Raw genomic sequence first — 23,240 nt, forward strand, 5'->3', positions numbered from 1 at the left:
CTTGTTGATAGTTTCTATTTCCTTTTTCATGTTGATATAGTTTGCAGTGAATTCATTGTAGCTTCCCTGTAGTTTCTGGTAATTCATTGTGAGCTCATTGAGCTTCCTCATAACCATGGCTTTGAACTCAGTGTCTGATAGTTGAGTTGCTTCTATTTCATGTAGCATTCTTTCTGAGGCTTCCTCCTTTCCCTTCATTTGGGGATTGTTTCTTTGTCTTCCCATTGTTTGTGAGACTCTTCTTTTTAGCCTCAGCTTCTTAAATTGATCTGTTCTGACTCCCTGGGTTTATGGTGTGAACTTCTATGGTAGAATACCTTTGAGATTCAGTGATGCCGTCTCCTTGCTCTCTCTAACTCACTGGTCTCGGGCTGTCATTTAGGTTTCTCTGTGTTTGTCTTTATATTTTGATTGTTGTTAGGTCCTTCCCAGCATCTGGTTAACTTAGGGTCACTCTGTCCACCCCCTGTTGTATTCTGTTGTGCAGGTGTGGGAAGTTTTTTGTTGAAGCTGGCTCTTCTGTGTGTACAACATTTTGAGAATTCTCTCTTGTTTGTGTTGAGTTGTTTGTTGTGGGTGGTTTATCCACTATTTAGTTGTATTTCCAGATAGGTCCTGGATTGAGGTTTCCACTCCCTCCTTCACCTTCTTCTGTTGTTATCTGTTAGTCATCCCTATGTTGTTGGATTTTCTCTTCCAGTGGGTATCCTGGTATTCACAGCTTCCACCTACTCTTTTTTTGTGATCATTTGGAGGGGGAAGGCAAAATTGTTTAAGAGAGCAGGAGAGTATTCTATGATATTTATAGTAGCAGCCAGTAGAAAAGATATAGGAGATCTTTTGGTTATGTATAGTGCTAACTGTAATCATCCACCCAACTAGCCACTTTTTAGAAAGAGTGGAGAGATAAGTCTCTTGTTGGGTCGGGAAGGATTGTGAGTTGGATCTAGAAAGCAGTGAGGTTGTCGGAAGTCAGATTCTGAGGTAAGGTGAGAGTAAAGGATAGTAAATAGGTGTAGTGTGTGAGAAAATGGAGTTAACCACTACAGTAATAGAGTTCAGGAAAACATGAAGTGGGCCCAGATCTGGGAGGGGTGTTGTGAAGTATTTACAATTGTATGGAACAACTATTAATTACAATAATATTATAGCAACAATCATATGACAGAATCTATGTGATCTGAATAACATGAATAGGGAGTATAGGACCTTGAATAGTGTGCTAATGGAACACAAGTGAAGTGAAGGACAGTAAGTTAGCAATACACTGTGAAAGAGAGAACAGGGGAAACCTGTCAAATGATACAATATGACCAGCCAAGCAAAGACTATACAGAAAGAAGAGGAATACAAAAATGCTATTAAAATAAAAGATGTAAGAATAATGAAAAAATAATAATACAAATATGCAATAACTTGCAGATTCTCTGTAATAGCAAATTCAAATTTGTCACACTGTGTCAGCTGTTGGGATGCCCCCTTTTTGGTTCCAACTCTGGTCTTTTCACAGTTCCAGGGTTTTTTTGTCTCACTTGTGGGTATTAAAAAAAGGCAGAACAGGGGAGGAAGAAGATAAAATTGGAAAGCAAAGAAGAAGGAATAAAACAAGAAAGAAGGAAATAGAGGAAAAAGGAATTGAAAGATAAACAAATAATAAAAATTTAAAAATTTCTTTTAAAAAAAGCCTCTTGTTAGTTTCAAACTGGCCAAATCAGTTTTTCTGGTCTTGTTGACTTCAGCAGGTTGAGGGGCAATTGGTATGGCTTTTCTGCCTTCTAGATCTGCACTCAGCTTTGTGCACACTCTCTCCAGAGCTAGCCTGGTGCCTCTCCCCTGAGCCTTGGGTGTGGGATCAGCACTTTCCCCAGGGTTACCACTGTGGGCTGGGGTGCGGGTGCGCAGGCACTTGTCCAGGCTGCGTCAGTCCCACGTGTTTGGGTGAGCACCCTGACCAGTGCTATGGGGGTGTGCAGGGCCTTCTGCACAACTTTCTGTGCAACCTCAGGATCACTGCCAGACTGGGTGGAGAGTAGGTTGGAGCGATTGCTGCAGGAGAATTCCCCAGTGTCTCTCTTTTCACTTTTTCTTTTTGAGAAATTCCTCCTACTCAAGCCTGCCACTCTGTACAACTGCCTGGCTTCTCTCACAGCCAATTCTCCAGCCAGACCCAGGACTATCGGGTTCAGGGCCAATTCTCCCCCACCGGTGTCTGCAGACTCTGTGGGTGCTCACAGCCCCAGTGTAGTTGCTGCTTAGTCCTTATTCTCCTCTCTGCAACTTCAAGCAACCAAGTCTCTCCCAGTGCTGCTTAAACCTTGTTTGGCAGTGGAGGGAGCAGTGGACCCAGCTCTCTCCCAAGGACCCTGTGGCAGACCCCGTGCCTGGGACTGCAGCTGCCCTGGTTCCTGGGCTGACTACTGGGACCCTATTGTCCTGAAGCACTCTCCTTACCATCTGGTTTTTCAGTGTCCACTACAATTTTTGGTCTCCTATTTTCATATATGCTGTGGTACTGTTGGCTGTTTGCTCCGTTCTTTCTCCTGTGTGTAGGGAGAAGTGGAATCTGCTCCCTCCTACCTCACTGCCATCTTCTTCCTCCTTAAAGAATTTATTTTAAAAGTGAATTTTTTTCACCCTGGCTGGTGTGGCTCAATGGATTGAGTGCCAGCCTGAGAACCAAAGGATCGCTGGTTTGATTCTCAATCAGGTCACATGCCTGGGATGCAAGCTGGGCCCCTGGTGGGGTCCCACAAAAGGCAAACACACATTGATGTTTCTCTCCCTCCCTTACTCCCTCCATTCCCCTCTCTAAAAGCAAATAAATAAAATCTTAAAAAAATAAAAAGTAAATTTTTTTCATCTTTCAGTGTCTACATTTATATGATAGGAACATTGTTACAAAGCAGTGGAGCTATTGGGTTGGCCAAAAATTCTGTTTGTTCTTTCTCTCAGGTGGCTCTAGTAGCATTTAGTTATCTTTAACTTCATTCAAAACAATTCTGCTAGATTGTATTATGACAGCTGTCATATCAGCATGAATTTTAAAAAATCTTACCAAAATAGGTGAATTTTTGTGTGACCATTTTAATATTGAAGATGAAAGAAAACACCCAACATATTCAGCGTGTTATGCTTTATTATTTCAAGAAAGGTAAAAACACAACTGAAATGCAAGAAAAGATTTGTGCAGTGTATGGAGAAAGTGCTGAGACTGATCAAATATGTAAAAAATGGTTTGCAAAGTTTCATGCTGGAGATTTCTCGCTGGATGATGCTCCAAGGTCAGGCAGACCTTCTGAAGTTGATAGTGATCAAATTGAGACATTAACTGAGAACAATCAACATTATACAATGTGGGAGATAGCTGACATACTCAGAGTATCCAAATCAATAAAATTATTGGCAAAAATGAAAATAATGTGTATTTTATTTTATGGAAAAACTAAATGGGTTTTTTTTTGGGGGGCCAACCCAATATCTCCCAATATCTTACAGTCATGGCCCATTTCTACTATCTTACATACAAAAGTAATCTTTGTGAAATGCAAATATATCAAGGGAAGCTTTACATTCAAAGACCTTTTTTAAGGTACAATTTTAATTTCAAAAGAATATTTTTCTCTTTCAAAATAATTTCCATCCATAATCAAATTGCATGCATTCACTTTTTACCTAGTTTTGTAGCTTTGTGTTGAATGCTGCATCTAATAATTCATTTTCAAATCTCTGGATTCTGAGAATGCTTTCACCCCAAATTTCCACTTGTTGCCACAACATTCTTTTCCTCTAGTCTCAGTCAAATGCTGCTTAAATAATATTGACAGGCATTTTAAAAAGTAGTTTGTTTTTTATTGTGTCTCTTCACTCAGTAATCTAAAATTTCCTGCTTCTAAGAACAAAATTTTAGGGAAAATCCTTTAGCCCCAATCAGGGGACACATTTTTCAGCTTTACCTGTTTTTTTGTTTTGTTTTGTTTTTTGCTTTTTTTTTTTTTTTTTTTTTGAGAGGGAAGGAAGGGAGAAAGAGAGAGAGAGAAACATCAATGTGTGGTTACTGGGGGCTGTGGCCTGCACTCCAGGTACGTGGCCTGACTGGGAATTGAACCTCTGACACTTTAGTTCGCAGCCCGCGCTCAATCCACTGAGCTACACCAGCCAGGGCCAGCTTTACCTGTTTCAAAGGAAGAGAAGAAGCTCTCATTGCACCAATTATTTTGCTCTATCTGTAACTGGGGGTAAGTTCAGTAGCACCAAGCAGAGCACATTTTGCAATGTTCCCGTTGTGATCATAATCTTTGGGGGATATGGTCTGTTTTCTAAAAATAGAAAGTTAAACTAGTTTGATTAAAAGTGTTGTTATAGTGTTCTTAAAATATGGAACAGATTTTATTGCCTTTTCTTATATTTTATTGCCAATATATCTGAGCAAAAATTCATCTGCAGCCAGTATTTTCTATCAGATGGAAATGGAGAGAAACTCATACCAGGCTGCTGGTGAGAAAAAAGTCTTCAGTATGTTAGCAGCACACCTGAATTTTCAGCTTCATTGTTCAGGCAGGATATCACACAATTTCCTTGCATTTTATGTTTTCTCTCTTCTAGATTACATATTTTAAGTGCACTTTTTAAAACAGTATCACACTATCTCACTTTCACAGATGACAAAGGCCTTGGGGAAAGTTAATGTTTTGCTATTATTAACTTATCAAGCAACCACAGTCCCAAGGCATTCTTTCTGGCAATAAACCATATTCTTTTTGTTGTTGGCTCACCCTTTATTTTTATGGCCCATTAGCCAGTGTTGAATTAAAAACAAATTTGTATAAAGGATATAATGCTCATATAAATAGTCTTTCAAACTAGTTAGTCATCTGAATATTCAGTACACTGCTATGCCAAGAAAAGTTTATGAATCAAATACGAGCATAGATTTTATATCATTGGTGGCCAAAAATATTCTCATTTTAAAACCAAGAGCCAAAAATGGGAGTTGAAATGTTAAAAAGTTCCAAAGAAGATAAATTTGGCACAAACTTGAGATAACATTCCATTAACACAGCAGAGCAGGAATTTGTGGCTGAATGAAACCCATGCTCTGTGTTGGCAAAGATACAGATTACAACTTTGTGTTTTGTTTATTTAATTGTGTCACTTCATACTGATATTGGATGAGTTGAAGGTTTCTAGACTAATTTCCCCACATCTCAACACTAATGACATGAAAATATAGTAAAGCTTTTAGGTGTGAATCCATTCACTATTCTAAAATATACACATAAGGACTAAACAGAGTTTTTAAATGGAAAAATTTCTGTGATTCTAATGAGATGTTTGGAGTTCTCTGAACCACTTATTATAATAATTTGATTCTCACTGTCTTCCTCAAATAATAAGCAGTTGTTATTTTTGAGAGAAGAATTTAACTCCTTTATTTCCTCCCAAATAAAGGAGGTGCGACTCTTGGCTCCCATGTGACTTTCCACAGATCTCTCCTCTGGTCTGGACTAACTTCAGTCATGTGACTAAAGGGAGAGGTGGGGAAATGTCACTTGAGGTTCAGGTAGTCAATTAACCATGTCATCACTAAGCAGAGGATTTTCTCAGAGTTGATTGTTATAGTACTGCAACACATTCTCCCCAGTATTTCTCAGAATGCATAAAGCATGCTACTTCTCTGTGTGCCTTAGCAAGAATTTTTGCCAGCCAGACATCTATTTTGACTGAGATGCTATGCCATGAAAAGGGAGGAGGTCATGTGGTAGAAAGGGGCTCTGAGCCAGATAAACTTGTCCTCAATCCTGACTCCACCATATGAGGGGCGACCACTTAAAAATGAAAGTTATCTATAAAAATTACGTACTTACTTTTACATGTTTAACCGTCAGTCACCTTCAAAGTACTCTCCATTTGATGCACTACACCTATTGCAACATTTTTTCCACTGCTAAAACAGTTTTTGAACTAATCAATTTTGATTCTTTTTAAAGTGCTTCTCATCAACAAAACATTTCCTTTTGAGGACTTTTTTCATCTGGGGAAACAAAAAAAAAGTTTTTCAGGATGAGATCAGGTTAATAGGGAGGGTAGGGCATGGGGTCTTGCAGTTTTTGGTCAAAAAGTGCTGAGTACTCAGCACAATGTAGACACATGTGTTCATAAATCGCCCATCATAGAATGAGCAAATGCATTGAAAGAGCCTTTAAAAAAATTCACTGAAGCCAAACAGAGCCTCTCAACAACAACACCAGCTTGTACACTGATACAGATGGGTTCCTAGAACACTCACCTGGTAGGGGAGAAGCCTGTACTGAAAAGGGGCCTTCCCTCCAGAAGATAATTCTAAATTGGGGTCTTTCTCCTTGTACACTGCACAGATTCACAGAACTCTTCTGTAAAAGGGAAGTCATGTTGCATACCATTGGGTTTATGGAAGAGCTTAAATGAGGTAATGCATAAACTGCAGTTTGATGCCTGGACATCATAGAAGCCCAAAATTGAGATTACTATTAGTAAAATAAAAAACAGACATGAACAGTCTCAGGTATTGGAATCTTCAATTGGATTAATGTAATATTTTGCTCTTCTCTTGGCTTCTAATGTAATCAGTCCAGCTAGGGATATTAAAATGTGAGGAGCAGTGTCTCTTAGTGCTCTCTAACCTAATGGCACCATTTTAAAACCATAAATAGTTTTGTAGCACTCCATTTATTAACTTGAAGTGAAACATAGGTCATATAACCTAAAATTAGATACAACTTAATTTTTAAAAATACCTTTATTATAATACAAATAGAAACAAAAGTAAGGTAATTTAAAATAAAATAATACACATTTCAGAGTGTAGAAGCTTGACTCAGAAATACTATTCTAAAAAATAAAATAGTCAGACTCTCACCCCTTTGTGTAGATTCTCCATGAATATGGTGGATATAAATGCAGACTGACTGAGATGTGACGTAATGGTGATGTTACTATCAAGGACAATATCATGGGGTTTTCTAAAATTGCAGCTAATCTTTGGGAAATCACAGGAGGAAAATAATATCTTTCCTCAATTTACATGTAGTTGTACTGTTGGAAAATACAATTTACATTAAAATTGTACAAAAAGTAGTTCTTCATTCACAAGTGAACAGTTTGCTTTCAAGAACAAATAACTATCAACAATGTGTTCTTTGCCACATGAATGTCCTGTGGGACCTGGGAAGATAGCAGGGAGTTGGGACTATTCTTCATTAAGCATGGCTACCAGTGCTTTGCAAGACACTGATTCTAGCAGGAGAGTTAATCACTTGTGACCAAAATGTCAGGTACACTAATTATTAATATCCCCCATTGGGTCAGTTTTCTTGAGAGGAAGACATTACTTTAGAACAGCAGGTCCAGTAGGTAAGAGCACGCTGGGTGAAATTATCAAGGACAGGACAGCAAGTAGTTGTTAGACACCTGTTGGCATGGAAAAGCATTGAGGGAATATGCTGGTGAGAAGGGAGACATTATAAAAGGAAGCTATCTGAGCATGAAGAACTGGCCAGGAACAGGGGCTTTTCCAGAAAGAATTATAACTAGGAATAGATAATTAAACATACATTGGCTGAAGAACATAGAGTTGTCTTAAATACTTAAGGGACTACTATTTTGTGGTTGAGTTATTGTTTTCACCTTGAGTAAAGTTAGGACTATGAGAGTAAACTTAAAATAACTGAGAAGGAGATTATTTGATACCTGTATAACAAGGATGGAGGAGGTGGTGAGTTCCTTGTCACCAGTATGGTCCAAGATGGCCTCGGTTTGCACTTGGTGTGGATTTGTGGAGGAAGCTCATATACCATGGCAGGTTGGTATTTTAAATACTTGGCCTTCAGTATCTCTTCAAAACCTAGGAACTTCTGATTTTGTAAAATCAAGTATTATTAAGCTATAAAAATCATTGTGGTTTTGGCTCAAAGAAGAAAATTTCAATAAACTTAAAATGGTTTAAAGTAGCTTTGGTCTGAATAAGGTAGGCAAATATTTGTGGAGGACTTGGGAGGATATTCAGAGTTGGGACAATGTTCTGACAAAATCTGCAGAGGAAGAAAAAACCATCAAACACTCAAAGATCAATCTGACTAAAGCTAAGCTTCTTGTAGAATTGTAATAAAAGCTGGGCTCAGTGAATTACAGTATGATAAAATTGATGGGAGAATAGATTTTTGTCAAATGAGAAATACAAGTATCAAGTATTATTTTATTTTCACCAAGGACAAATCAGCAAGTGAAATGTCAGGAAATCTTGCAGGAGATAATGCCCAGGTTTGAGGTCAGCCAAGTGTGTCCCAGTAGAAGCATAGAGCTAGGACACTATTTAAGTTTCTGGGAAATAGGCAGCTATGCAAGCAACTGGCATCAAGGGAAGGACTCTGACCACCCAGAGAGACTGCTAAGAGAAGGGAACACCTATATCCCAGAGAAATGATATATCTTCAGCAGGTAACCAAGTTATAAACTTAGATCTGACACCACATAAAAAGGATCCCAAGAAGCAGGTCAAAGCCCAGTGAATGGAGCTAAAATATAAGGTCAGAATGGCACCAATAAAAAGCTCACTTGTTTTTGAACCTCTAAATTACTAACCTGAGGTTCTTTAAACTTTTATATTTACTGCAAAAGGTCACCTCAGAACTTGGGTTAGAGCTGAACTAGTGATGGAAGTTAAGTGGTTCTGGCCATAAGGATAGGAAAATAACGGGAAAAAGAAAACATTCTAAATAGCAGATATATTCAACCTGTCCGGAAAAAGTCCAACCATTGTTAATATAATGACAATAGTTTGTATGACATCCATATGCCATACAGCCAAGGGGGGTGGACTTTAATGCACATGCATGAACAAGGACCAATTCACTGTACACTAGTCAGTATGGAAGGTAGATGCTGTTGAGTGAGCATGTGTACTGTGTGGCCAACACATTCAAAATGACTGAGCAAATAGAGCAATGAACCTACATCAAATTTTGTGTTAAGCTTGAATATTCCCCTACAGAAACTATTTGAATGATTCAGAGGGCTACAGCTATGGGAAACTGGTGATAGGCAGCTTTATCACGACAATGTGCCTGCTCATACATCACATCTTGTGCAGTTTTTTGGCAAAGCATCAAATCACCCAGGTGATTCAGCCCCCCTACAATCTAGATTTGGTACCCTGTGACTTCTGGCTTCTCCCAAAACTAAAATCACCTTTGAAAGAAAAAAGATTTCAGACCGTCAATGAGATTCAGGAAAACATGATGTGGTAGCTGATGGCGATTGGGTGAAGTGTGTGACGTACCAAGGTGCCAACTTTGAAGGGGAGTGAGATTTCATTGTCCTGTGTATAATTATTTTTGTACTTGTACCTTCTTCAATAAATGTCTGTATTTTTCATATTACATGGCTGGATACCTTCTGGATAGATCTCATATTTAAACTTATATGCCCACTCTGATTGCTTGCTAGCTGCTGCCTGGAACATGACCTTGAGGAGATTTGAGAAGATGTGTTACTACTCAGCATAAAAAAATGCCGCAATCAAGTGATGGTACCTTCTATGGGCATAGGACGGAGTCAACACAAGCATAACATGTTCATTATTCCTGCATAAGAACATTCCAAATTAGGAATAATGTTCTGGAATGAATTAGAGTCAGAGTGTGGCAGACCTTAATTACCAGACTGAAGGATCATGATTTTATGTAAGAGCCAAGGGATGTCACTTGAAGGTCATGGTAAACAGTGATATATACTCCCAGTATTGACTTAGGTTAACTGAGCAGTATTGCAGAGCACATAAATTCATTAGGATAGTTACTATTTTTCAACATCTGTATTTGCAGTTCTCAGTTTTCTCTCCAGTGTGAGAAATGGGATTCTGTGCCCTCATGTTAAATTTTCTGTGCAGTGAATTGTAAAAGCAATTGCCAATAAGAATTATTTCATGTACACATAATTCCCTGTGCAGCATGCTGCAAATTTATTCATGATCTTCTCCAGCTTATATGAAGAAACTCAGCTGCAGTGCTAAAAATGACAGGATGATTTATATATAAAATTGAAATACACATTAAAATTCTTCTACTTGATCCCGTGCTCTGGAATTTGAAGAGACATTTAAAAAATAACATTTCCGAAGGTAAGATGTGCAGGTAGGACATTAGCATCATTCCTCACATATGGTAGAACTTATATGTTGCCTGTGAATATATAAGAAAAAGAAATGACACAAAAAGTGATATATTAACTAATTAGAAATTATATTGACATAATTCTAATCTGAAAATTTTAAAATATATTTTCAGACTGCAAACCCATTTTATAGATGAAGAAAATGAGACCTAGAGAACTGTAGAGACTCACCAAAGTTTCCATAACAGTTCGAGGCAGAAACATGACTTGATTTGGATCTGCCATGTGCAAAACCTTTGTGCTTTCCTCCCTCTTATGATGTGTTTTGAGTTTTTTCTTAAAGTACCATCATTATCTTCCAGTTTCTAAGATTAAAAATCTCTATTTTTTAATCATACAAACTTTCTGTGTCCTCTTGCCTGACTCCTTGCTACCTTACTGCCAATATCTGTCTGTCCTTCTAATCTAACTTTTGCATTTATTGCTTCCTGTCTTCTTTATTTACTCTTAGATTTTTCATCTTCATTAACTTGGTGAGGTTTTTTTTTCTTTGTCATATCTCATAAACTACCATAAGTTTTAGGTTTATACAACATGTTTTATATCATTTTTCCAGGATCAAAGGATTCAATGATACGCATTTCCTGCTGATTTAGGTCCAACTTTTTTATAGCTTAATAGTGAAGAATGAGATTCTAAAACCTATCCCCAACATCTGATCAACTTCCAGAAAAAAATCACTCTTTTATGTCCCATATCATATTTTATATGTAGATAAATATAAATATATAAGCTTAACATTATATATTATATACAGTTAACACATTTTATACATGTATGCATACAAAGATGTGTCACCTTATAAACTTGTACACATATATTAAATTTCAATTCACTGAATACCCCAGAGGCTTGGTGCTCAGAGAGCACATCCAACCTGATTCCTTTGTGCCTGCTTGTTAACTACTTCATCATGGGTGTTCAAACATTTAGTGAGTAACTGAGACTCCCCTCCCAATATATATGTTCCACCAATTCCTTACACAAGTGTTTCCATTCTACTGAATTAGTCCAATCTCTGCTCCAAGCATATGAACTGAGGTGGCCCTCATCTACTTACTCCTCAACACCAATCTCTTCCTTCACATCAATCCAGACTGGATTCTTTTCTACTACAGTCATACCTTGGTACTTGTTGGCTTCAGAACTCATCAAACTCTCTACTTGTTGCATTTTGACAAGAAAAAAAGTTTCAGTACTTGGTACTTGCTCAGGACTCAACACTCTTTCTAGAACTCGTATGAGTCACAACAGAGCCCTGGAAGAGAAAATGCTTCATCACTCATTGCTTGAAAAATTCATTTGGTACTTGGTGGTTTCAGCACCCATCATGAAATTCCAGAATGAATTAATGACAAGTACCAAGGTACCACTTCAATTTCTACCCTTCTACTCAAATGCTGTCTTTTTCTTTATGCAGTCTTTCTTGATTATTCATTTGGAAGGTTTTTTTCTCTTTGGACATTCTGTCATGTAAGAATTGTAATACAAGGAACTTGAAAATAAGTGTCCTAAATGCCTTGTTTGCATATTTTATATCCTTGTGGATAACAAGGGTTGTCTTATCAATATTTTGGTTTCTTAGAGCAGTCAGTGACAAATGAGAGAGCAAATATGAAATGTTATTTCTAGATGGAGCACAGACACATTCCTTAATATTAATAATAACAAAAGTGGAATTGACAATGAAAAAGAAAGGGATTATTAGCAAACCGAAACTTTGAGAAATTTCTGAAAGGTAAAAAAAAAAGCAACTCACATACAGATATAGACTGGTAGGCATTTCAGAACCCAATAGAGAGAAAAAGATTCTAACTTGTCTTTTCTTTAAAATATAAATAAATTAAAACCACATGTTAAACAATCACTAGACTTTGAATTAGCAAAATTGAATGTTTGATGTCACTGGAGCAACAATGATGTGAAGGAAATCACATTAGCAGTAAAAATAAATAAATTCAATGAAAAATTCAAAAAGAAATCTGAAGAAGAAAATGACATGACTTTCAAGAAAAGTGGGACTAATTGATAACTAGAAAGAAAAACTAAATCTTAGAGCAATTCCTTTATTGCTGGCAAAGAAACAGTCTTTCCAAACTAGAACACCAAGTCTGAGGGCTACGTGAAATGGCCTTCGTGAAGAAAGTAGACAGTGCCATACTAAATGAAAGTGGTTATTTTTTCTTCAAGGACAAAAAAGGCAATTACAAAGTGAGATTAAAAGAAAGCAAGATGAAAATAAACCGTGGTCCCCAAATGAAATATTGACATCATTTATTAGTAATTGATAAAGTTGAAAGATCAGTGACTTTTTAAATAACAAAATTAAACAAACATTATTAAAGTAATTCATAAGAAAAGGGAAGGCTGACGGATATTCTCAATTCAGGTATAATCAATGAGGATTTATGGTAGCCACAAGACTTAATTACTTTACCATGATTTTCTTTTTAGAGAATGATTTATCACTTTTTATATAAAGACCGACTTTCTAAAGTTTTTGGAAAAATCTAAACTTTATAGGAATCTAAGAATTTGTACATATCATCAAAAGAAAATTTTTAAGTTCAGCAAGTTCTACAGTTTAGTTTTTTGGAATAAATTTGAGTAAAGCCAAATATAATACTCTTTAATGGATTATTTAAATTCCTTCTTATTATTTTTATTAAAACATTTTTAATTAGAATTGACATTTAATATTATTTACATTAGTTTCAGATGTACATCATAGTGTTTAGGCATTTATGTAATTTACAAATTGTTCCCCTAATACATCTAGTGCCCACCTGACACCACACATATTTATTATAATATTGTTGACTATATTCCCTATGCTAGATTTCACATGTCCATGATTATTTTGTAACTGCCAATTTGTACTACATACTGTATTTTTCAGACCATAAGATGCACCTAGGTTTTAGTGGAGGAAAATAGGGAAAAAATTTTTGAAGCAAAAAATGTGGTAAAATATTTAATAACACAAAAAACATAATATTTCACCAATGTAAATGTAAACAGAACTTAACAGCAGCATTAACAACCATTATTCCTCCCAAATTTGGGGGGGGGTGCATCTTATAGTCTGAAAAATACAGTAATTCTTTCACTTTTTTCACCCAGTTCCTTAAAACCCCTCCCATCTGGCAACCATCAGTTTATTTTCTGCATCTATGAATTTGTTTCTGCTTTATTTGTTTATTTATGTTGTTATCTAGATTCCACATATGAGTGAAATCATATGGTATTTATCTTCCTTTGTCTGACTTATTTTACTCAGGATAATATTCTCTAGGTCCTTCCATGTTGCTGCAAATTGTCAGATTTCATTCCTTTTTTATGACCAAATAATATTCCTGTGTGTGTGTGTGTGTGTGTGTGTGTGCGCGACATCTTCTTTACCCAGTTATCTGTTGATAGACACTTAGGTTGCTATAATATCTTGGCTATTCTAAATAATGCTGCAATGAACATAGGGGTGCATATATCTTTTCAAATTAGTGTTTTGAATTTCTCCAAATAAATACCTAGAAATGGAATTGTTGAGTCATAAGTTACCAAATATATTTTAATTAAAATATTAACAGTTGTTTTCTATGATTATTCTTTTATCTACTTTTCCAAATTTTATAGTGCAAGCATGTATTATTTTTAAAACAAAAACACAATGTATCATTTAAAATAAATTAATATATTAAAAGTACCAACTAAATATATTTAATTCTTTCATTTATAGTATTGTAACCCAATTCCAGAAAGTGTTCAAAACTAAAGAGAGATGAAGTGGTTTTTCAGTCTATTGTGCTTTTTAGTCTTTCACTTTTTTTATTCTTTCACTTTTTAAATAAAATACTCAAATACCCCATTTACTTTAAATTTGGAGTTTCATTAATTCTGAGTAAATCTCATTAATATTAATGTTTAATACAAAATTATTTTTCTTTTTATTTGAAGAAAAATAAATTTCAAAAGTTTTATGAAATTCATCAAAATTTGATAATAAAAAATATTGCACCATAGGTAAAGGAGTAGGCAAAGCATTTACTAGGCTCTTTTAATTTTATACATCAAACATAAGGCATTTAACATAGATCAACCTACAGAGAAATAGTCTTACAATTATGAAAAAGAAAATTCAAGATGTAAACACAACAAAAGAACCTATATTGGTCCGTGGTAAATGGGAAGATGGTGTATGGATTTGGTTCTAACTCTGCTAGTGATGGGATGGTATCTAGAAATGTAATCCTGTGGGCAGAAGTGGGGAAAGGAAAATGGCTGGAGGTGGGTGGAGCGAGTAGTGTAGAACTGGACCCTCTTTAGAGAAGTTAGATCCAAATTGAAGGAAGGGAGCTATAGATAAATGTTAGTGGCTAAACTGGACAAAGGTAAGCTTTGGAGTCAAAGAAACCCAGGATAAATTCCAGCACTGCAAGTACACAACCAAATTACTTGACATCTTCAGCTCTATTTTTCTTGTCTTCAAAATGATTATAACTCTTTTCTTTTCTTTTTTTATTTATTGATTTGAGAAAGAGATAAAGAAAGAGACATTGACTTGTTGCTCTACTTATTTATGCATTCACTGGTTGATTCTTGTAGGTGCCCTGACTGGGAATCAATCCCACAGCCTTGGTGTATTGGGACAATGCTCTCTAAACAACTAAGCCACTTGACTAGGGCCTGATGATAATAATTCTTACCTTAATTCTTAGCTCATATTTTCTACAAGGAGGGTCAAATCTGCACAGGTGATATTACTATGAAACCAGAGCACTCATTTTGTACAACAAAGGCATTTGAAGATAGGTAGGAGTGCAGAAATGAGCTTTTGTCCTAGATAGAACCAGAAGGCTGACAGAACACTCATGTAGGAAACAACTTGTATGCAAGGAATGTGTGCAGGAATTGCTGGGTAAAAGCTGAAGCTCACTGAGTGCCAGGATTCCTGATTGACTCCTGGCACTCTGGCTACTGAGTGTGTGACAAAGCCAATTGGTTTCAGCACTCAGTCAGCTTGGGATAAGTCTGGGTCTCAAAGTGCCTTCCAGGCTTCATTAGGTTGGCTCAAAATTCAGTGGAACTGAAATGACTGCTCCTCAACTTTATATTTGAATAATAGGTAGCATTTAAAATATAAATGTATATCAGAATGCAGTTTCCTACAATATTTATTTAATCAATCTATTGCATAGACAGGATTAAGAACCACTGATTGAAATGGAGTTGAAAAATTGGGGATTGCAAGTTGAGTCATAATATATAAAAAAAATGCTCCCACACTTGCTTTAGACTCTAATTTTAGAAATTATTATTGTCTTGGGTTCAATGTCAGCTCTCAATTTTATTTAGATACTATTAATGAATTTCATAGTTTAAAGTCTATAAGAAAGGTAACTCACTATAACAGGCTCTCTTGAATAAATCTTGGAGTAACTTAGAACATCTGTACAAGGCTGATGGGAAAGTCTAATATATGAATGTGACATTAAGATCATTGTCATTCTTTTTTTATAGTTCAATAATTATTTTTATTTTAATCATTTCTCAAGTACAGTTTTCTGTCCTTTACTTCCATTCCAGCCCACCCACCCATCCCTCCCCACCTCCATCCTATTTCCACCCCCTCCCCCTAGTTTTTGTCCATGTGTCCTTTATATTTGTTTCTGTAAACCCTTCCCATTCTTCCCTGAAATTCCCTCTTCTCTCACCTCTGGTCATTGTCAGCCTGTCCTCTATTTCAATGTCTTTGACTATATTTTGCTTGTTTCTTTGTCTTGTTGTTTAGGTTTCTGTTAAAGGTGAGATCATATGGTATTTGTCTTTCACTGCCTGGCTTATTTCACTTAGCATAATGCCTTCTAGTTCCATCCATGCTGCTCCAAAGGATAGGAGCTCCTTCTTTCTTTCTGCTGCATAGAATTCCATTATGTAAATGTACCACAGTTTTTTGATCCATTCATTTACTGATGGGCATCTAGGTTGCTTCCAACACTTAGCTATTGTAAATTGTGCTGCTATGAACATTGGGGTGCATAGGTTCTTTTGGATTGGTGTTTTGGGGTTCTTAGGATATAGTCCCAGCAGTGGAATTGCTGGGGCAAAAGGTAAATCCGTTTTTAGTTTTCTGAGGAAGTTCCATCCTGTTTTCCATAGTGGTTGTACCAGTCTGCAATCCCACCAATAGGGCACCAGGGTCCCCTTTTCTCCACAACCACTCCAACACTTGTTATTTGCTGCTTTGTTTATGATGGCCATTCTGACTGCTGTGAAGTAGTATCTCATTGTGGTTTTAATTTGCATCCCTCTGATAGCTAGCAATATTGAACATCTTTTCATATGTCTCTGGATCCTCTGTATGTCCTGCTTGGAGAAGTGTCTGTTCAAGTCCTTTGCCCATTTTTTAATTGGGCTGCTTGTTTTCTTAGAGTAGAGCTGTGTAAGTTCTTTATATATTTTGGATATTAAACCATTGTCTGAGGTATCAATGGCAAATGTGTTTTCCCATACAGTTGATTCTCTTTCTATTTTAATACTGTTTTCTTTAGCCATGCAGAAGTTTTTTATTTTTATGTGATCCCATTTGTTTATTCTTTCCTTTATGTCCCTTGCTCTAGGAGACATGCCAGTAAAAATGTTTCTGCATGAAATATCTTAGATTTTCCTACCTACATTCTCCTCTAGGACTTTAATGGTGTCGCAGTTTATATTTAAGTCTTTTATCCACCTTGAATTTATTTTTGTGTATGGTGTAAGTTGGTGATCAAGTTTCATTTTTTTGCACATAACTGTTCATTTCTCCCAACACCATTTGTTGAAGAGGCTAATTTTACTCCATTTTATGTTGCTTCCCCCTTTGTCAAATATTAATTGACCATAGAGACTTGGGCTCTCTGTTCTGTTCCATTGGTCCATGTGCCTGTTTTTATGCCAGTACCAAGCTGTTTTGATTATAGTGGCCTTGTAATACAGTTTGGTATCAGGTATTGTGATCCCTCCTACTTTACTCTTCTTTCTCAAATTGCAGCAGCTATTTGGGGTCATTTATGGTTCCATATACATTTTTGAAGTGTCTGTTGTATGTTTGTGAAATATGCCATTGGTACTTTAATAGGTATTGCACTGAATCTGTAAATTGCTTTGGGTAGTATGGACATTTTGATGATGTTTATTCTTACAATCCATGAACACAGTATATGTTTCCATTTGTTTGTGTCTTCCTTGATTTCTTTCCTCAGTGTTATGTAGTTTTCTGCATACAGGTCTTTTGCCTCTTTGGTTAGGTTATTCCTAGGTATTTTATTTTTCTTTTTGCTATTTCAAATGGTATTTTTCCTTGATCTCTGCTGTTTCATTGTTGGTGTACAGAAATGCCTTTGATTTATGGATATGGACTTTGTATCCCACTGTTTTGACAAATTCATTTATTAGGTCAAGCAGTTTTTTGACTCAGTCTATAGGATTTTCTATGCACACTATCATGTCATCTGCAAACAGTGACAGTTTTGTTTCCTCCTTTCCAATATATGTGTCTTTTATTTCTTTTTCTTGTCTAATCACTGTGGCTAAAACTTTCAATACTATATTGAATAGAAGTGGTGAAAGTGGACAGCCTTGTCTTGTTCCTGATCTTAGTGCAAAAGACTTTAAGTTTTGCCCATTGAGTATGATGTTGGCTGTAGGTCTCTCCTATATGGCCTTTATTATGTTGAGGAATGCTCCCTCTATTCCCACTTTGCTGAGTGTTTTTATCATAAGTGGGTGTTGTACCTTATCAAGTGCTTTTTCTACATCTATTGATGATTTAGAAAACATCATCATGATCTATATGATCTTGTGATTTTTGTCTTTGCTTTTGTTTATGTGATGTACTACATTTACTGATTTGTGAATATTGAACCATCTTTGCATCCCTGGAATGAATCCCACTTGGTCATAGTGTATGATCTTTTTAATGTATTCTTGGATGCAGTTTGCCAGCATTTTGGTGAGGATTTTAGCATCTATGTTCATCAGTGATAATAGCCTGAAGTTTCATTGCTTTGTTGTGTCTTTATCTGGTTTTGAGATTAGGATGATTTTGGTCTCATAAAAAGAGTTTGAAAGTCTTCCATCTTTTTGGATTTTTTGGAATAGTCTGTGAAGGATAGAGGTTAGCTCTTCCATAAATGCTTTGTAGGGTTCTCCTGTGAAACCACCTGGTCCAGAGCTTTTGTGTGTTGGGAGTTTTTTGATTACTACTTAATTTCTTTTGCTGTTATTGGTCTGTTCAGGCTTTCTGCTTCTTTTTCATTGAGTTTGGAAGATTATATTTTTCTAGAAATTTGTCCATTTCACCTAGGTTTTCAAATTTCTTGGCATATAGTTCTTTGTAGTAATTTGTTACAATCCTTTGTATTTCTGTGGTATCAGTTGTAATCTCACCTCTTTCATTTCTGATTGTGCTTATTTGGGTCTTGTCTCTTTTTTTCTTGATGAGCCTCCTTAAAAGCTTGTCAATTTTGTTTATCTTTTCAAAGAACCACCTCCTGGATTCATTGATCCTTAGGATTGTGCTTTCAGTCTCTATGTCATTTAATTCTGCTCTGGTCTTGGTTATTTCCTTCCTTCTACTTGCTCTGGGCTGTCTTTGTTGTTGTTCGTCGAATTCTTGTAGATGTAGGGTTAGGTGGTTTGTTTGAAATATTTCTATCTTTTTTAGGTATGCCTGTATCGCTATGAACTTCTCTCTCAGGACTGCCTTTGTTGTGTCCCATAATCTTTGGATTGTTGTGAGTTCATTTCCATTTGTTTCCAGAAACCTTTTGATTCCTCCTCTAATTTCATTCTTGACCCATTCATTGTTTAATAGCATGTTATTTAATCTCCATGATTTTCAGTGTTTTGGGTTTTTTTCCTTGAGGTTGACTTCTTGTTTCAGTCCCTTGTGGTTGGAGAAAATGCTTGGTATGATTTCAATTTTCTTGAAATTGTTGAGGCTGGTTTTGTGTCCTTTCATGTGGTCTATCTTTGAAAATGTTCCATGCACATTTGAAAAAAATGTGTATTTAGCTTCTTCGGGATCAAGGGCTCTATATATATCAGTTAAGTCCATTTCATCTAGGACATTCTTCAATGCCTCAATATCTTTGTTGATCTTTTGTTTGGAAGATCTGTCCACTTTTGACAGTGGGGTGTTAAAATCCCCTACTATAATTGTGTTGTTGTCAATATCTTTCTTGAAGTCCTCTAAGATTTTCTTTATGTATTTGGGTACTCCTATGTTGGGTGCATATGTATTTACAATGTTTATGTCTTCTTGGTGGATTCTTCCCTTGAGTATTTATGAAGCAACCTTCTGGGTCTCTGTTTATGGCCCATTTTTGGAAGACTATTTTGTCTGATATGGGTATTGCTACCCTGGCTTTTTTTTCCTGTCCATTTGCTTGGAAAATTTGTTTCCAGCCCTTCACTTTTAGTCTGTATAGGTCTTTTATCCTGAGGTGGGTCTCTTGTAGGTGGCATATGTGTGAGTCATGCTTTCTTATCCACTCAGATATCCTATGTCTTTTCATTGGAATACTTAATCCATTTACATTTAAGGTTATTACTGATAGGTACTTATTCATTGCCATTTTCATACCTGTGTCCCTCTCTATCTCTCTCTTTTCCTTCCTTTCCTTAAAGCAATCCCTTTAGCATCTCTTGCAGAGCTGGTTTGGTAGAGGTGTATTCTTTTAGACTTCTTTTGTCTGGGAAGCTCCTTATTTGGCCTTCTATCTTGATTGAGAGCCTTGCTAGGTAAAGTAAAGTTGGTTGCAAACCTGTGGTTCTCATTACTTGGAATATTTCTCCCCATTGTCTTCTGGCTTAGAGTGTTTCCATTGAGGAGTCAGCTGCTAGCCTTTTCACGACTCCCTTGTATGTTAGTTCCTGTTTCTCCCTTGATGCCTTTAAGATTCTCTCTTTGTCTTGGAAGTTTGCCATTTTAATTATGGTGTGTATGATGTAGGCCTCTTTGGGTTATTCTTGATTGGGACTCTCTGTGTTTCCTGGATTTGTGTGACTTTCTCTTATCAAATTGGGGAAGTTTTCCATCATTAGTTTTCATTTTCAAATAGGTTTTCTATCCCTTGCTCTTCTTCTTCTCCTTCTGGTATCCCTATTATACAGATATTATTGTGCTTCTTATTGTCTTGCATTTCTCTTAATCCCTCTTCATTGTTTCTGATCCTCTTTTCCTTGTCTTGCTCTTTTTGGATGTTTTTTTCTGCTTTATCCTCCAATTTGCTGATCCAATCTTTTTTTTAACTTTTTTAAAGATTTTATTTACCTTTTTTAAATATATTTTATTGATTATGCTATTACAGTTGTCCCATTTCCCCCCTTCACTCCTCTCCACCCTGTACACCCTCTCCCACCCACATTTCCCCCCCTTTAGTTCATGTCCATGTGTCATGAGTTCTTTAGCTTCTACATTTCCCGTACTATTCTTGCCCTCTCCCTATCTATTTCCAACCTACATTCTATGCTACTTATTCTCTGTACCTTTTCCCCCTCTCTCCTCCTCCCACTACCCTGTTGCTAACCCTCCATGTAACCTCCATTTCTGTGGTTCTGTTCCTGTTCTAGTTGTTTGCTTAGTCTCTTTTGGTTTTGCTTTAGGTGTGGTTGTTAATAATTGTGAGTTTGCTGTCCTTTTACTATACATGTTTTTTCTTTATCTTCTTTTCTCAGATAAGTCCCTTTAACATTTCATAAAATATGGGCTTGGTGATGATGAACTCCTTTAACTTGACCTTATCTGAGAAGCACTTTATCTGCCCTTCCATTCTAAATGAGAGCTTTGCTGGGTAGAGCAATCTGGGATATAGGTCCTTGTCTTTCATGACTTGGAATATTTCTTTCCACCCCCTTCTTTCCTGTAAGGTCTCTTTTGAGAAATCAGCTGACAGTCTTATGGGAACTCCTTCGTAGGTTACTGTCCCCTTATCTCTTGCTGCTTCTAGGATTCTCTCCTTCATTTTTACCTTGGCTAATGTAATTACGATGTGCCTTAGTGTGTTTTTTCTTGGGTCCAACTTCTTTGGGGCTCTCTGAGCTTCCTGGATTTCTTGGAAGACTATTTCCTTTGCCAGATTGGGGAAGTTCTCCTTTATTATTTGTTCAAATACATGCTCAATCTGTTGCTGTTCCCCTTCCCCTTCTGGTACCCCTATAATTCAGATGTTGGAACGTTTAAAGATGTCCTGGATGCTCTTAAGCTCCTCCTCATTTTTTGAATTCTTATTTCCTCATGCTTTCCTGCTTGGTTGATTCTATCTTCCTCTGAAGGAAGGAAGATAGGTCCACTGTATTGCTTTGAGACCCAGTTTCCTTCCCTTCACTATTGGCTCTCCTCCGTGTATCTTCCTGCATCTCTTTTATGGTAACCTGCATCTTTTCATTTAATTTGCACCCAAAATCAACCAATTCCGTGAGCTTTCTGATCACCAGTGTTTTGAACTGTGCATCTGATAGATTGGCTATTTCTTGGTCACTCAAAAGGATGAGTCCTGGGGGACTGATCTGTTCTTCTGTTGGAAACATATCTCTCCCTGTCTCTCCTTTTTTTTTTCTTTTTTTTTTTCAGTCTGGTTGCTCTTGTTATGGTGAGGGGCGGAGCCTTAGGTGTTCACCAGGGCTGGGCACCCCAATGGCTATATTGTGACTATATGTGGGGGCAGGGGCAGTAGCAGGGATAGGAGGGAATAATGGCGGTAGTTCCGTTCTCCTGGGATCTCAGTCCCTTCTCTGGGATCCTGGGCTGTGAGCTCTGCCCTGGCCCACAATCGCCACCTCAGGGTCCACCACAGCATTCTTGCACACCCTGGGTGGCTCACGTGCCAAGTTCGCACCAAGTTTTCCCTGACCTCTGTGCACCACAGACCGGTGCCGCTGGCTTGTCCTCTCGGGCCCTCCCACCGGTCTGGATGTATGGGTCTACCTCAACTTCTTGGCTGTCTAACTTCCTTTCAGATAAATCCTCTGTCAGTTCTGGGTGTTATTCTGGCTCTAAATTGTTGTTCTAATCTTGGTTGTGCGTGGAAGTACGGTGTGTCCACCTATTCCTCCATCTTGCTGGAAGTCTGATCCAGTCTTCTGCTTCATCAATCCTGCTTTTCATTCCTTCTACTGTGTTCTTCAGTTAAGAAATTGTACTCTTCATTTCCTCTTGGTCCTTGTTGATAATTTCTATTTCCTTTTTCATGTTGATATAATTTGCAGTGAATTCATTGTAGCTTCCCTGTAGTTTCTGGTAATTCATTGTGAGCTCATTGAGCTTCCTCATAACCATGGCTTTGAACTCAGTGTCTGATAGTTGAGTTGCCTCTATTTCATTTAGCATTCTTTCTGAGGCATCTTCCTTTCCCTTCATTTGGGGATTGTTTCTTTGTCTTCTCATTGTTTGTGAGACTCTTTTTGTTAGCCTCTGTTTCTTAAATTGATCTTTTCTGGTTTCCTCGGTTTATGGTGTGATCTTCTGTAGTAAAATACCTGTGAGATTCAGTGGTGCAGTCTCCTTTGGGTATCCTGGTGTTCACAGCTTTCCCCTACTTTTTTTGTGATCAGTTGGAGGAGTAAGGCAAAATGGTTTAAGACAGCAAGAGAGTATTTTATGATATTTACAGTAGCAGCCAGTAAAGAAGAGATAGGAGATCCTTTTGCTACATATAGTGTAAACTGTTATCTTCCACCCCACTAGCCATGTTTTGGAAAGGATGGAAAGAAGATAAGACTGTTATTGGGGAGGAAAGGATTGTGAGTTGGATGTAGAAAGCAGTAAGGCTGTGGGAGATCAGATTCTGAGGTAAGGTGGGAGTAAAGAATAGTAAATAGGAGTAGTGTATAAGAGAATAGAGTTAACCACTACAATAATAGAGTTCAGGAAACTGAGAAGTGGGCTGAGATCTGGGAGGGGTGTTGTGTAGTATTTACAATTGTATGAAATAGGTCTTATTTACAGTAATATTAGAGCAACAATCATATGGCAGAATCTATGAGATCTAGATAAC

At 37.0% G+C, this 23,240-nt stretch overlaps 1 long non-coding RNA gene across 1 annotated transcript; it reads right to left on the bottom strand.

The window, feature by feature from the left end:
* Window positions 1–231: 231 nt before the first annotated feature.
* On the bottom strand, window positions 232–22,798 carry LOC118497267. Its single transcript, XR_004899789.1, has 2 exons — window positions 22,723–22,798; window positions 232–317 (listed from the first exon to the last, which is right to left on the bottom strand). It is a non-coding gene; the product is annotated as an uncharacterized LOC118497267 (long non-coding RNA).
* Window positions 22,799–23,240: the final 442 nt, after the last annotated feature.

Source organism: Phyllostomus discolor, chromosome 11, assembly GCF_004126475.2.
Source record: "Phyllostomus discolor isolate MPI-MPIP mPhyDis1 chromosome 11, mPhyDis1.pri.v3, whole genome shotgun sequence".
In the NCBI taxonomy this organism is placed as follows: domain Eukaryota; kingdom Metazoa; phylum Chordata; class Mammalia; order Chiroptera; family Phyllostomidae; genus Phyllostomus; species Phyllostomus discolor.